Genomic DNA, 11,805 nt, shown 5'->3' with positions numbered 1-11,805 from the left:
TCCCTGGGCCTGCTGTTTCAACATAGCACCAACATCCTGTCTGTCTGTCTCACAGCCTGCCTGCATGTCTCCTGCTCCTCTCACACTCTTTACTCTTTGTAGAGTGTGAGACTACACAATGTCTTGCGGGAACCTGAACGATGCTATTACAATACATTATTTCAATATATTTTTTTGATACATTGTATAAAGAAAAAATTATTTTACCACGCTCTACCCCTGCCAGATGCTAATTGTGGAGGGACACAACACATAAATAGCTTTGCATGTGTGGCTCCTTATCACAATCAATCAGTATGGCAAAAATAATCTCTGCTCAGGGGGCCTTAGAAATATTTTTTTACAGAGAGAGAAGCTGGTCTGGAAGGAGAGTCTTCAGAGAGAGAAGCTGGTCTGGAAGGAACGTCTTCCACTTTGGAAGATGAAGAATTTGAATCAGAATATGAGCATCATGTCTCTTTCATTTCAGAGTCTGACAGTGAGTTTGAGGAAGAGGATGAGATTGATCCTCAGACAGCCCCAGGACCAGCCCGTCAGCAACCAGCCCGTCAGCAACCAGCCCCAGGACCGCCCGTCAGCAACCAGCCCCAGTACCAGCCTGTCAGCAACCAGCCCGTCAGCAACCAGCCCCAGGATCAGCCTGTCAGCAACCAGCCCCAGGACCGCCCGTCAGCAACCAGCCCCAGTACCAGCCTGTCAGCAACCAGCCCGTCAGCAACCAGCCCCAGGATCAGCCTGTCAGCAACCAGCCCCAGGACCGCCCGTCAGCAACCAGCCCCAGGACCAACCTGTCAGCAACCAGCCTGTCAGCAACCAGCCCCAGGACCAGCCCGTCAGCAACCAGCCCGTCAGCAACCAGCCCCAGGACCGCCCGTCAGCAACCAGCCCCAGTACCAGCCTGTCAGCAACCAGCCCGTCAGCAACCAGCCCCAGGATCAGCCTGTCAGCAACCAGCCCCAGGACCGCCCGTCAGCAACCAGCCCCAGTACCAGCCTGTCAGCAACCAGCCCGTCAGCAACCAGCCCCAGGATCAGCCTGTCAGCAACCAGCCCCAGGACCGCCCGTCAGCAACCAGCCCCAGGACCAACCTGTCAGCAACCAGCCTGTCAGCAACCAGCCCCAGGACCAGCCCGTCAGCAACCAGCCTGTCAGCAACCAGCCCCAGTACCAGCCTGTCAGCAACCAGCCTGTCAGCAACCAGCCCCAGGACCAGCCCGTCAGCAACCAGCCTGTCAGCAACCAGCCCCAGGACCAGCCCGTCAGCAACCAGCCCGTCAGCAACCAGCCCCAGGACCAGCCCGTCAGCAACCAGCCCGTCAGCAACCAGCCCCAGGACCAGCCCGTCAGCAACCAGCCCGTCAGCAACCAGCCCCAGGACCAGCCCGTCAGCAACCAGCCCGTCAGCAACCAGCCCCAGGACCAGCCTGTCAGCAACCAGCCCCAGGACCAGCCTGTCAGCAACCAGCCCGTCAGCAACCAGCCCCAGGACCAGCCCGTCAGCAACCAGCCCCAGGACCAGCCCGTCAGCAACCAGCCCCAGGACCAGCCCGTCAGCAACCAGCCCGTCAGCAACCAGCCCGTCAGCAACCAGCCCGTCAGCAACCAGCCCCAGGACCAGCCCATCAGCAACCAGCCCCAGGACCAGCCCGTCAGCAACCAGCCCCAGGACCAGCCCGTCAGCAACCAGCCCCAGGACCAGCCCGTCAGCAGCCAGCCCCAGGACCAGCCCGTCAGCAACCAGCCCCAGGACCAGCCCGTCAGCAACCAGCCCCAGGACCAGCCCATCAGCAACCAGCCCGTCAGCAACCAGCCCGTCAACAGCCAGCCCCAGGACCAGCCCCAGGACCAGCCCATCAGCAACCAGCCCCAGGACCAGCCCATCAGCAACCAGCCCATCAGCAACCAGCCTGTCAGCAACCAGCCCCAGGACCAGCCCCAGGACCAGCCCGTCAGCAGCCAGCCCCAGGACCAGCCCGTCAGCAGCCAGCCCATCATCGCTCTGCCACTAGAGACGTTGGTTCTTGTCCAGGCCCTGTCGCAGCCGGCCGCGACCGTGAGACCCATGGGGCGGTGCACAATTGGCACAGCATCTTCCGGGTTAGGGGAGGGTATGACTGGTAGGGATGTTCGGGCGTTGTGTCAAGAAGTAGTGAGGCTTGGCTGTGTTTCAGAGGACGTACGGCTCTCGACCTTCACCTCTCCCGAATCCGTACAGGAGTTGCAGCGATGAGACAAGACTGTAACTACCAATTGAAAACGATGAATTTGGGGAGAAAAAGGGGGCAAAAATGTATAATAAAAAAAATGTAAGTTGCCAAACCCATTCACAGGAATGGATAACACAAGAGATCCCTCCAGTCTCCACAGATTTGGGAAAATCGGTGTTTTGTTTTTATGACCCACATTTCTGGAACAATCTGCAAAGTTCACTGCAGTGACCTGTGCTGATGTCACTCAGGAAGTTTCCGTTATCGATTGACCTCTATGTAGTTGAATCTGATTGCTTTTATTAAATTGTTTTCTTGTGTTTGAATTTTATTTTTTTATACACGTGTGTATGTTGTTTTAATATTATGTTTTTATTGTAATGTGTACAGGGCTCTCTTGTAAAACAGTTTTGACTCCCAGTTTAAATAAAGGTTAAATAAAAATTTAAAATTTAAAAAGTGGGTGGACTGCCTTCAACTGTTTTACAACCCTGGGCCCAACGTTACCTACTGTTGGGTTGTTAAACAGTAACATTGGGCCCAGGGTTATTAAACAGTAACGTTGGGCCCAGGGTTATTAAACAGTAACGTTGGGCCCAGGGTTATTAAACAGTAACGTTGGGCCCAGGGTTGTAAAACAGTAACGTTGGGCCCAGGGTGGATAAACAGTAACGTTGGGCCCAGGGTTATTAAACAGTAACGTTGGGCCCAGGGTTGTTAAACAGTAACTTTGCACAAGCTTTTTTTTAACTTTGCACAAGCTGGGACAGGAGCTCCTCAAGAGGAAGCTGACAATGGTAGGAACAATCTGAGCCCACCTGCCTGACCACTCTGCCTGCCTCTGACCTTGAGCCTGTCTGACCACTCTGCCTGCCCCTGACCCTGAGCCTGTCTGACCACTCTGCTTGCCCCTGACTAGGAGCCTGTCTGACCACTCTGCCTGCCCCTGACCCTGAGCCCACCTGCCTGGTTCCTCTCTAGGGAGAAACCTAGAGAGGAACCAGGCAATGAGGGGTGGCTAGTCCTCTTCTGGCTGTGCTGGGTGGAGATTATAACAGAACATGGCCGAGATGTTCATAAATGACCAGCATGGTCAAATAATAATAATAATCACTCCAATATCCCAAAGGACCCCAGTCCCACTCCAAAGGACCCCAGTCCCAGTCCCACTCCAAAGAACCCCAGTCCCACTCCAAAGAACCCCAGTCCCAGTCCCAATCCAAAGAACCCCAGTCCCAGTCCCAATCCAAAGAACCCCAGTCCCACTCCAATGAACCCCAGTCCCACTCCAAAGAACCCCAGTCCCACTCCAATGAACCCCAGTCCCAGTCCCAATCCAAAGAACCCCAGTCCCACTCCAAAGATCCACAGTCCCAGTCCCAATCCAAAGATCCCAAGTCCCAGTCCCAATCCAAAGAACCCCAGTCCCAGTCCCACTCCAAAGAACCCCAGTCCCAGTCCCAATCCAAAGATCCCCAGTCCCACTCCAATGAACCCCAGTCCCACTCCAAAGAACCCCAGTCCCAGTCCCACTCCAAAGAACCCCAGTCCCACTCCAAAGAACCCCAGTCCCAGTCCCACTCCAAAGAACCCCAGTCCCAGTCCCACTCCAAAGAACCCCAGTCCCACTCCAAAGAACCCCAGTCCCAGTCCCACTCCAAAGAACCCCAGTCCCAGTCCCACTCCAATGAACCCAAGTCCCAGTCCCACTCCAAAGGACGCCAGTCCCAGTCCCACTCCAATGAACCCCAGTCCCACTCCAAAGAACCCCAGTCCCAGTCCCACTCCACAGAACCCCAGTCCCAGTCCCACTCCAAAGAACCCCAGTCCCAGTCCCACTCCAATGAACCCCAGTCCCAGTCCCACTCCAAAGAACCCCAGTCCCAGTCCCACTCCAAAGGACGCCAGTCCCAGTCCCACTCCAATGAACCCCAGTCCCACTCCAAAGAACCCCAGTCCCAGTCCCACTCCAAAGAACCCCAGTCCCAGTCCCACTCCAAAGGATGCCAGTCCCAGTCCCACTCCAAAGAACCCCAGTCCCAGTCCCACTCCAAAGAACCCCAGTCCCAGTCCCACTCCAAAGGATGCCAGTCCCAGTCCCACTCCAAAGGACTCCAGTCCCACTCCAAAGGACTCCAGTCCCACTCCAAAGAATGCCAGTCCCAGTCCCACTCCAAAGGACTCCATTCCAACTCCAAAGGACGCCAGTCCAACTCCAAAGGACGCCAGTCCCAGTCCCACTACAAAGGACTCCAGTCCCACTCCAAAGGACTCCAGTCCCAGTCCCACTCCAAAGGACTCCAGTCCCACTCCAAAGGACTCCAGTCCCACTCCAAAGAACCCCAGTCCCAGTCCCACTCCAATGAACCCCAGTCCCACTCCAATGAACCCCAGTCCCACTCCAAAGAACCCCAGTCCCAGTCCCACTCCAATGAACCCCAGTCCCAGTCCCAATCCAAAGAACCCCAGTCCCAGTCCCACTCCAAAGAACCCCAGTCCCACTCCAATGAACCCCAGTCCCAATCCAAAGAACCCCAGTCCCACTCCAAAGAACCCCAGTCCCACTCCAAAGAACCCCAGTCCCAGTCCCACTCCAAAGAACCCCAGTCCCACTCCAAAGAACCCCAGTCCCAGTCCCACTCCAAAGAACCCCAGTCCCAGTCCCACTCCAAAGAACCCCAGTCCCAGTCCCAATCCAAAGATCCCCAGTCCCACTCCAATGAACACCAGTCCCACTCCAAAGAACCCCAGTCCCACTCCAAAGAACCCCAGTCCCACTCCAAAGAACCCCAGTCCCACTCCAAAGAACCCCAGTCCCAGTCCCACTCCAAAGAACCCCAGTCCCAGTCCCACTCCAAAGAACCCCAGTCCCAGTCCCAGTCCCACTCCAAAGATCCACAGTCCCAGTCCCACTCCAAAGATCCACAGTCCCAGTCCCAATCCAAAGATCCCCAGTCCCAGTCCCAATCCAAAGAACCCCAGTCCCAGTCCCACTCCAAAGAACCCCAGTTCCAGTCCCACTCCAAAGATCCCCAGTCCCACTCCAATGAACCCCAGTCCCACTCCAAAGAACCCCAGTCCCAGTCCCACTCCAAAGAACCCCAGTCCCACTCCAAAGAACCCCAGTCCCAGTCCCACTCCAAAGAACCCCAGTCCCAGTCCCACTCCAAAGAACCCCAGTCCCACTCCAAAGAACCCCAGTCCCAGTCCCACTCCAAAGAACCCCAGTCCCAGTCCCACTCCAAAGGACGCCAGTCCCAGTCCCACTCCAATGAACCCCAGTCCCACTCCAAAGAACCCCAGTCCCACTCCAAAGAACCCCAGTCCCACTCCAAAGAACCCCAGTCCCAGTCCCACTCCAAAGAACCCCAGTCCCAGTCCCACTCCAAAGAACCCCAGTCCCAGTCCCACTCCAATGAACCCCAGTCCCACTCCAAAGAACCCCAGTCCCAGTCCCACTCCAAAGAACCCCAGTCCCAGTCCCACTCCAAAGAACCCCAGTCCCAGTCCCACTCCAAAGGATGCCAGTCCCAGTCCCACTCCAAAGGACTCCAGTCCCACTCCAAAGGACTCCAGTCCCACTCCAAAGAATGCCAGTCCCAGTCCCACTCCAAAGGACTCCAGTCCAACTCCAAAGGACGCCAGTCCAACTCCAAAGGACGCCAGTCCCAGTCCCACTACAAAGGACTCCAGTCCCACTCCAAAGGACTCCAGTCCCAGTCCCACTCCAAAGGACTCCAGTCCCACTCCAAAGGACTCCAGTCCCACTCCAAAGGACTCCAGTCCCAGTCCCACTCCAAAGGACTCCAGTCCCACTCCAAAGGACTCCAGTCCCACTCCAAAGGACTCCAGTCCCAGTCCCACTCCAAAGGACTCCAGTCCCACTCCAATACCGTAAGAAAGTGTGAGTGATGTTGTTGCACGTGAATGAGTGAGATGTTAGTAAAATTCCTAAACTAAGTGTTTTCATCATTCTAGATTGCTGCCGGTAGAAACAAGATGAAGAGATGTGATGTGTGTCGACCCAAGAAGGACAGGAAGACAGGTGCAATAAATGCATTTGCATCAAACACACAGTAAAACTCTGTCCTTCATGTGTTGTGTAGAGCGGCCTTAATATGTGTTCAATGGTGCTCATTTAATCAATCACATAGAATACTGTATGTAAAATTGTCCTTCCAATTCATTCAGTTCAAAGCAGTAAACATCCATTGTGATGAAAACCTTGTTTCATTTATATTTGTTCAAGATAAACATGATTTATTCCATCCATGTCTTCACTTTAATTTATTTTCGTTTTTTTAAATCACATTTTATATAAAAATTAATACTAAAAAAAACGCTTTTATTGATAAATGTCATCTATCAGAGGTAAATGGCAAATAGTAACCAGGTATTATGGTTATATTGCTCATCATTGATATAAGTCTACATCTAAGTATAAATTCAAAGGTATTTTTATGTAAATTGAAATGGCTGTATTGGTTAAAAAAAACAATGTTGTGGGTTGGCAGGGTAGGTGAGGGGAGAGGAGAGGCAGAGTGTCAGGGGGAGGGACAGGGGCAAAGGGAGGGGAGAGGAGAGGGGCAGGGGAGAGGGGAGGGAGGGAGGGAGGGAGGGAGGGAGGGAGGGAGGGAGGGAGGGAGGGAGGGAGGGAGGGAGGGAGGGAGGGAGGGAGGGAGGGAGGGAGGGAGGGGAGGGAGGGAGGGAGGGAGGGGAGGGAGGGAGAGAACCACAGCCCAACTAACTACCTCTATTATCATTACTGAACCACAACCCAACTAACTACCTCTATTATCATTACTGAACCACCACCCAACTAACTACCTCTATTATCATTACTGAACCACAACCCAACTAACTACCTCTATTATCATTACTGAACCACCACCCAACTAACTACCTCTATTATCATTACTGAACCACCACCCAACTAACTACCTCTATTATCATTACTGAACCACAACCCAACTAACTACCTCTATTATCATTACTGAACCACCACCCAACTAACTACCTCTATTATCATTACTGAACCACAACCCAACTAACTACCTCTATTATCATGACTGAACCACAACCCAACTAACTACCTCTATTATCATTACTGAACCACAACCCAACTAACTCCCTCTATTATCATTACTGAACTACAACCCAACTAACTACCTCTTTTATCATTACTGAACCACAACCCAACTAACTACCTCTATTTTCATGACTGAACCACAACCCAACTAACTACCTCTATTATCATTATCTAACAACAACCCAACTAACTCCCTCTCTTCTCTTTTTATCATTACTGAACCACAACCCAACTAACTACCTCTATTATCATTACTGAACCACAACCCAACTAACTACCTCTATTATCATTACTGAACCACAACCCAACTAACTAAATCTCTTAATTTGATGTATTCTTATTTCACCTTTATTTAACCAGGTAGGCCAGTTGAGAACAAGTTCTCATTTACAACTGCGACCTGGCCAAGATAAAGCAAAGCAGTGCGACAAAAAAAAACACAGAGTTACACATGGAATAAACAAAAGTACAGTCAATAACACAATAGAAAAATATATATACAGTGTGTGCAAATGGAGTAAGGAGGTAAGGCAATAAATAGGCCATAGTAGCGAAGTAATTAACACTGGATTGATAGATGTGCAGATGATGATGTGCAAAGTAGAAATACTGGGGTGCAAAAGAGCAGAACAGGTCAGATTAAAACAATATGGGGATGAGGTAGTTGGATGGGCTATTTACAGATTGGCTGTGTACAGCTGAAGCGATCGGTAATCTGCTCAGATAGCTGATGCTTAAAGTTAGTAGGATAGCCAGCTTTACGAGGGTATGTTTGGCAGCGTGAGTGATGAAGGCTTTGTTGCGAATTAGGAAGCCGGTTCTAGATTTAATTTAGGATTGGAAATGCTTAATATGAGTCTGGAAGGAGAGTTTACAGTCTAACCAGACACATAGGTATTTGCAGTTGGCCACATATTCTATGCCAGAACCGTCCAGAGTAGTGATGCTAGTCGGACGTGCAGGGGAGGGCAGCGATTGGTTGAAAAGCATGCATTTAGTTTTATTAGCGTTTAAGAGTAGTTGGAGGCCATTGAAGGAGTGTTGTATGGCGTTGAGGTTTCTTAATACAGTGCCCAAAGAAGGGCCAGAAGTATACAGAATTGTGTCATCTGCTTAGAGGTGGATCAAGGAATCCCCTGCAGCAAGAGTGACATCGTTGATATACACAGAGAAAAGAGTCAGCCCGAGAATTGAACCCTGTGGCACCCCCATAGAGACTGCCAGAGGTCCAGACAACAGGCCCTCCGATTTGACACACTGAACTCTGTCAGAGATGTAGTTGGTGAATAAGACGAGGCAGTCATTTGAGAAACAGAGGCTGTCGAGTCTGCCGATTAGAATATGGTGATTGACGGAGTCGAAAGCCTTGGCCAGGTCGATGAAGACGGCTGCACAGTACTGTCTCTTGTCAATGGTGGCTATGACATCGTTAAGTACCTTGAGCTTGGCTGAGGTGCACCCGTGACCAGCTCGGAAACCGAATTGCACAGCAGAGAAGGTACGGTGATATTCGAAATGGTCAGTGATTTGTTTGTTATCTCGGCTTTCAAAGACTTTAGCTAGGCAGGGCAGGATGGATATAAGTCTGTAACAGTCTGGGTCTAGAGTGTCACCTCCTTTGATGAGGGGATGACTGCGGCAGCTTAACAATCTTTAGGGATCTCAGACGATACGAAAGAGAGGTTGAACAGACTAGTAATAGGGGTTGCAACAATGGCGGCAAATAATTTTAGAAAGAGAGGGTCCAGATTGTCTATCCCAGCTGATTTTTTAAGGTTCCAGGTTTTGCGGGGGCTGCGGGGGGTGTGGAGCTGTTGGCCTGGAGTGGCCGGGAGGAAAGCCTTAGAGAAATGCTTATTGAAATTCTCAATTATCGTGGATTATCGTGGATTTATTGGTAGTGACAGTGTTTCCTAGCCTCAGTGCAGTGAGCAGCTGGGAGGAGGTGCTCTAATTCTCCATGGACTTTACAGTGTCCCAAAACATTTTGACGTTTTGGAGCCTTTGCTGTCCTAACAGACTGTGTGCATTGGTTCCTGACTTCCCTGAAAAGTTGCATATCGCGGGGACTATTCGATGGTAGTGCAGTACGCCGCAGTATGTTTTTGTGCTGGACAAGGGCAGTCAGTTCTGTTCTTAGTTCTACTTTTATGGGCATGCTTATTCAATATGGTGAGGAAATTACTTTTAAAAAACAACCAGGCATCCTCGACTGACGGGATGAGGTCAATGTCCTTCCAGGATACCCGGGCCAGGTGGATTAGAAAGGCTCGCAGAAGTGTTTTAGAACCACAACCAAACTACCTCTCGTATCTCTTGTCATTATAGAACCAGAACCCAACTAACTACCTCTCTTCTCTTTATCATTAAATAACCACAACCCAACTAACTATCTCTTTATCATTGTATAACCTCAGCCCAACTAACTATCTCTCTTTATCATTATATAATGTGGTGAGCTATCAACTCATCCATGCTGATGCTGTGTAAACATGAACCTTGATCTGACCACGCTATCAGTGTGTGCCTTCATTCTCCACCACTTGTGGCAGTCTTGGGGCTCGAAGATTCTCCCCCTGGTGGCTGACCTGCTGTACGCCCCCCCCCCCCCTTAGCTCTGTCAGGGAGGGAACTGTGCCATGTATGTCTCCCTTCTCGATAGGCCATCCGCGTTTCCATGCTTTGCCCCTAAACTGTGCAAAACAGAAAAAGAGACGCGTTGAAGGGATAAGATCCACCTGGTGACCCGATCATTTGTGTGCTTTCCCCTGGCCATCCAGACCAGGAGAGCATGGTCCATGACCAGGGTGAAGTGGGTACCTAACAGGTAATACATGAGAGTGTCTAGCGCCCACTTCACCAATAGACACACTTTCTCAACAATTTAGTATTTTTTTTCTCTAGGCATCAGCTTTCGGCTGATGTGGATGATGGGGGTGCTCCTCAGAACGGCCCCTAGTCCAGTATCACATGCATCCGTCTGGACCCCCATCGGCACCTGGCATTCAGGCTATACAAGAATCAGATGGGAGTACAGCGCTTCCTTCAGACAGCTAAATGCCGCTTCTGTCTCGTCCGTTCATTTCACTGTTTTTGGGAGGCGGGCCCTGGTTAGATCGGTGAGGGGCGAAGCTATAGCCACAAAGTTGGGGATTAACCGGCTATAGTATCCTGCCAGTGTTACAACACAGAGGCGGATGCAAGATGCAAGCAACGATGGTTTTAATGAATGTAGTTCACAGCAGCAACATGACAGACAGACTGTACTCAGAAGGAATCCGACCCAGGAACTCGGGTGCATCTTCCGATCATAACGTGCTGAGAAAACCAGGGGAGTGTGTCCGGATGAGTAGGAAGGAGCACAGCAGATAATCCACACAAGAGAAGAGCACGGACACACGACACAACCTCAGAGAAGAAACAACGATCTGACAACAAGAAATACTGGTAACAGAACATATAAAGGGAAGATAAGTGGTTCCAGCTGGCGCAGACAATCAGGCCGAGATTGGGAAACCACGCCCACACAAACACTGGAGAGAGAGAGAGAGAGAGAGAGAGAGAGAGAGAGAGGGAGGCAGTGGATTCATGAACCGTGACAATACCCCCCCTAGGAACGCCTCTTGGCGTTCCCAGGCAAATTTACCTGTCGATTGAAATCATCGATAAGGGAGTGATCCAGAATGTCCCTAGCAGGTACCCAACTTCTCTCCTCCGGGCCGTAACCCTCCCAGTCCACCAGGTACTGGAATCCGCGTCCCCTCCTTCTAGAGTCCAAAATACGATTGACAGAAAAGGTGGTTTCCCCATCAACAAGTCGTGGCGGCGGGGGAACCGGGACCGGCGGGTTAATGCGTGCCTGAAACACAGGTTTTATTTTAGACACATGAAAGGTAGGATGAATTCTCCTATACGCCAGAGGAAGCTTGAGCCGGACCGCCACCGGACTAATGATCCTGGTGACTCTGAACGGGCCGATAAATTTGGGGGCAAGCTTGTTCGAAACGGATCGGAGTGGAATGTTCTTAGTAGAAAGCCACACTCTTTGGCCAACGACGTATACCGGAGGCTTCAACCGGTGGCGATCGGCCTTAGCCTTGGTGCGCGCCCCCACCCGGAGAAGAGTCTCACGGGCTCTGCTCCATGCGTGACGGCACCTCTGGATGAAAGCGTGAGCGGAGGGAACAGTGACCTCGGACTCCGTACTGGGAAAGATAGGTGGCTGGTAACCTAAACTACACTCAAACGGAGAGAGACCCGTGGCTGCCACTGGCAACGAAGTGAGCGTACTCAACCATAGAGAGTTGTTGACTCCAGGAAGAGGGATTCTTAGAAACCAAACATCGCAACACTCTCTCCAAATCTTGGTTGGCCCTCTCCGTTTGACCGTTGCTCTGGGGATGAAACCCTGAAGACAGGCTGACACTCGCTCCCAGTAACCTACAAAACTCTTGCCAAAACTTGGACACAAATTGGGGCCCCGGTCAGAAACTACGTCCATCGGCAGGC

At 51.4% G+C, this 11,805-nt stretch overlaps 1 long non-coding RNA gene across 1 annotated transcript; it reads right to left on the bottom strand.

The window, feature by feature from the left end:
- Positions 1–10,501: 10,501 nt before the first annotated feature.
- LOC135533515 (uncharacterized) lies at positions 10,502–11,586 on the bottom strand. Its single transcript, XR_010454538.1, has 2 exons — positions 10,943–11,586; positions 10,502–10,829 (listed from the first exon to the last, which is right to left on the bottom strand). It is a non-coding gene; the product is annotated as an uncharacterized LOC135533515 (long non-coding RNA).
- Positions 11,587–11,805: the final 219 nt, after the last annotated feature.

The sequence above is a fragment of the Oncorhynchus masou genome, unplaced genomic scaffold (genome assembly GCF_036934945.1).
Source record: "Oncorhynchus masou masou isolate Uvic2021 unplaced genomic scaffold, UVic_Omas_1.1 unplaced_scaffold_2421, whole genome shotgun sequence".
Classification (NCBI taxonomy): Eukaryota; Metazoa; Chordata; class Actinopteri; order Salmoniformes; family Salmonidae; genus Oncorhynchus; species Oncorhynchus masou.
The sequence above is the reverse complement of the archived record's forward strand: the minus strand, read 5'-3'. Positions and strand labels throughout refer to the sequence as shown.